This window comes from Cupressus sempervirens, chromosome 11 (genome assembly GCF_028749045.1).
Source record: "Cupressus sempervirens isolate cs-2001-9-10 chromosome 11, ASM2874904v1, whole genome shotgun sequence".
NCBI lineage: Eukaryota > Viridiplantae > Streptophyta > Pinopsida > Cupressales > Cupressaceae > Cupressus > Cupressus sempervirens.
The window spans coordinates 817322205-817327025 of NC_143128.1; positions in this window are offsets into that span (position 1 = coordinate 817322205).

Genomic DNA, 4821 nt, shown 5'->3' on the forward strand with positions numbered 1-4821 from the left:
ATCTTTTATGTTAATCTCTTTCTATCACTTTGTTGCATATGGATAATGTAGATAGAAAGAGATTATCTTTCATTCAGTTAAGCCAAATGATATTTCAAAGCTTGCACTATGCGAAGCTACGTACTTTCTCATTTATTATTGGATACATGGACATTTTCTAGATAGATATTTATATTCATACATAAAATTCAAAATCTTACAGATATTTAGGGAATATATACATTGTGTAATCATGGTCATAAGAATCTATATGATGAAATTTCTTCCAATGTGTGTCAAGAGATTAGTATTTTTTATCATAACTTGCCCTATGTTTCCATATGAACCAAAAGAGAAATTGTGTAATGCTACATCTACTTTGATTATTTGAGAGAATAAGCATACTTGACATCCCTTTAATATCAACTTGTACATGCGAGTGTGGTTGATAATGACATCAATGGTCCCATAAGTGGCATTAGTTTTAGTAACAACATGTCTTCAATGTTTGTGGAGACACTAGATGTGTATGATTGCATTGTTTAGATATTCTTTTTATCTTTCATACCACTTTCCGCACTTTCTCACTTTGTCCTTCTTATCATGTTATCCTCTATCCTGTATTTTTATTTATTTCTTTCCCTTCTTGGGCTCATCTTTTTATGTGTGTTGTTTGGCACCTATACTTTTCATGTCCTTTATTTTCCCATGTGTATTTTCTTTTCTTTTCTCCATCTCTTCACATAAAGGAACTAAATATGCATCATCAGATAGGTCAATTTACATGTCTAATAATTTTGAATTTATTTTTTCTCAAAAATGTTATATTAATCCACCAAGGTGTGGGACATACTAAAACCCATTCACCCAATCAAATTGGTAAGCTACTAAGTGTTGGCAATATAGTCAGCTAGATGTATTGATGGTTGTCATTTATGGCAACATATAGTCAGCATTTCATTTATGCATTCAAAGACAAAAAATTGTCTAAGTATTAGACAGTTTGCAGGAGTACAGTATATAGATCTTAATAGTATGGACAATGTGGAGAGAGCTAAGCTTATGCATAGTTAAGGAAAGTTCATAACTTTATCATGATGATGTGTACCAGTGTGCATGTGTGTACGGTTAGTACAGCACAAGTTACAGTAAGTTTAACTGTGCTAGTAGAGAATAGTGCAGAACAGAGCATAACAAAAAATAGAATTGTATGACTTTAGAAATAATTTTGATTACAAAATCATTACTAAGTCATGTTAACTAGACTATGTGGATATTATTTTATGTTATATCAAGATTGTGAAGACATGGAAGCCAACTGGGCAACAATTTTTTAATGCACAAGGTATAAGTAAAGATCTTATGTTGTGCAAATGGTGTGTAAGTGTGTTGCGCAGTGAATAGATGTGATGCGTAGATACTGTGGAAGTTGCATAATTAGATGTGGCATGCGAACTGTTGTGAGAATCATTTGCAAGGCTCATGTAACGCAAAATCTGATGTAAAGGTCAGAGTAAGTGTGAATTAATACATCAAGCAACTATTGTATGTATATCTATTCTATGAAGGAACTAAATTGTATAAATGCATGTTAGAGTAGTGGGCTCTTCTTGCATACATTGTAATTGATCTACCAACTCCTAATAGGGTTGAGGCTTCTAACAAAGCCTAGTCCTCTAATAAAGACTCGAGACACTATATGTACTTCATAAACTCCTAACAGGGTTAATATCCTTAACTGAATCCTATTGTTTAGTGAATCATCTAGTGGGTATCATCCCCACTTGGGCTTTCCCTTGGCTAGGGTTTCCCTAGTTGACAAACAATGGTGTTATGAGTTCTCTATGTATGGTTATATTTACTATTTAGCATTGTTGGTTTACTTTCATATGCAAGTTATAAAGTAATTAACAATATTCAGTTGTGGGCAAAAGTTTGTAAAATACTAATTCAACCCCCCCCCCCCTCCCCCCTCTCAATATTATATGTTTTTAACAATTAGTATCAGAGCATAGTTACTTTGAAAAGGCTTAACAGCTTAAATAAGATCTCAGTGAATATGGAATAGTTGAAGAAGAATCTTGAAGAAGCTCTTGAACAGATTGACCTTCTTCCTAAAGAGAGAGACAACTTGAAAGATGGATACAAAGATGCAAAAGTTTGCATTGACAAACTAAAGGATGATATTGATGATTTGAAATTTGGCAAGGATTCATTTGCGCAGACTAGTGTTAATGATGATATAGAAAATCTCAAGAAAGAGAATTAGATCTTGAAACATGAGTTGAAAATTGATTGATGAACTTGAGTCTTAAGATTGGTAGCAATAAGAGTGAACCTGGTCTAAAATCTAAGAATGTAGAACTTAGATCCCAGCTAAGTCAAGTGACATCTGAATTAGATTCTATTAAGATAGAGCATGCAAAGTTGGAAAAATACAACATCATTGTGAAAGGAGATTTGACACAAACTAAACAACAATTAGAGAAACTTTACACAAGGTCTGAGAAAAATGATGAATAGATATTTCATCAAAGACCTTATAACAAGGTAGGCCTTGGATATCTTCTTGGAGAGAAGTTAGCAAAGAAAGATGATATTAGGATAGAACCAAATTCTATAACATAAATCCCTAAAGAAAAGCTCAAGTGGTCTGATGAAGTTGAGAAAATTGAATTGATAAAGAAATTCGATGAACTTAGAACAACAGAGCAAGTTGAAGAACCTAAGCAAGATGATTCATGCAAAGAGGGAAGACATTAATTCAAAGGTAGATGTTTCACATGCAATGAAATTGGACATATGAAGAGAGATTTTACAGGTAAGTCTTTTAAACCCCTTACTAATTTCTATTGTTATAATTGTCATGGTTATGGACATAAGGCGGTAGAATGTAAGAAACCTAAATTTGCTGATGATAATAAGAATAGTAGAATTTTTAGGAATACTAACCCTACAGGCAATGGAAGAAGTAGATCACAAAGAAGATCTAATGATGGAGAGAAACCTAATGGTGAGAGGAAGCAGTTTTTTTGTTATAAATGTAACAATCTTGGACATATTGTAAGGAATCACATAGTACTTGAGAGTCAAAATTGAAACAATCATAGGAGGAATACACTTGTATGTCAATAATATAATAACTTTGGACACACAGCAAGATTATGTAGAATGATCAGAGGGAACTTTAACAGGAACCTTAATCACAAAAGGAAAACAAGAATGATAGGAGGAATGAAAATGGAAGCAACAATAGTCAGAAAGAAGCATTCAAGGAACATGTTGAGAAATTCAAATAAGCATTTGTGAAAGCTTGTAAACCAAAAATTTCACATAGAGTATTGCAAGGACAATTCTTTGATGAACTTGATGGAAAGTTGAAGTCACAAATTGTTTGTGACTCAACCTCCCTGAATTAAGCTATTGTAGTAAGCAACAGAGCATCAGTGATCAGAACTGATGTTAGAGAGTGAGTTAGAGTTTACACAATTAATAGAAGGTAGATGTAGTGCCTACCCCTAGTTTGCATTTTGCTTTTAATGCCAAACTCTTTTAGGCTAGTTTTATGCTTATGATTAGTAGCATTATTTTAAGATTATCATATATTGTTTCATATTCGGTTGATTTATGATGAGATTACTTGATACTCTATATTTCATGTTTGCATGATGATTATTACAGTGATTCAACTATTGACGATGATTAGTTAGATGGTTTATTATCCTATGTGTTTTTCTTATGAATACTGACCCCATATTGCATGTGTATAGTGTGTGTGTTTGTTTTCTTTATGTATGGTATTTCTAATGTGGTTAAGGAAGGGAGTCGTAGTCACCTGCTAGTCGGGATCTACACGATGCACCACTTCCTACCATTGCATGTTTAGCTTAGAATATTGTGTTTGTACATGTGTGGATTTTATGCAAGTTACAGGTACTGGGTATCGACTTCCCTAAATTGTCAGGATGAGCGTACCCTATCGCATTATCTCAATGGTAAGAGAGGGAAGATAAATTCTTAAGTCCAAATCCTAAACCCTTAAACCATTTATCCTAATTGAAAATTAGGACAAGTATCTGAGTCGAGTACCCTCTGAATGCATCAAATGACGTTAATTCGTGATTATAACCTTTTAGTTTGATTTTGTATGTGTTTTTCTTGATGGGTTTTAATATGTTGTTTTATGAGTCTTTGGTGGATTTTCTATTAATTAAGTCTAATTAAAAGATTAAATTAATGATTTAATTTAATAAAAAATTATTATGATATTTTAATATTTAATTATATTTAATTAATTAGAAAATTAATTAAATTTGAAGATAAAAGTCATAAGGATAATTTAGAACGTGATAATATTTATTTAATTTAATAATAATATATTTAGAGTTCATTTTTAAATAAATGTTAAATATTATTATTTAAGTTAATAAATATTTTATTAATTAAGTTTTGAAAATAAATTTAAAAAGTGAAAACATATTAATTTATTAAAAAATTTAAGTTTGCATGATGTATGCATGAGATTTAAAATTTAATAAATTAATTAAAAGTCAAGTCAAGTAAAAATTAAATAAAACAATTTAATAATTCAATTTAACGTGCATGGAAAATATTAAAGAGAGATTAAGAAAAGTTAGTTTGGAGTTCAAGTCTGGTGAGCACAAAGTTCTCCCTGGTGAACGCATAATTAGTGCCCTGATTTAAGGAGAGAACTCTTTATCACAATTAGAGGGTTCATTTTTTGGGGACGCAAATTTGGAAGTGGATTTTGGAAGGGAAATTTTGGAAAAAAAATTAGAGAGAAGATCTTGGATAGAAGTGAATTCTCTCGCAAATCTTCTG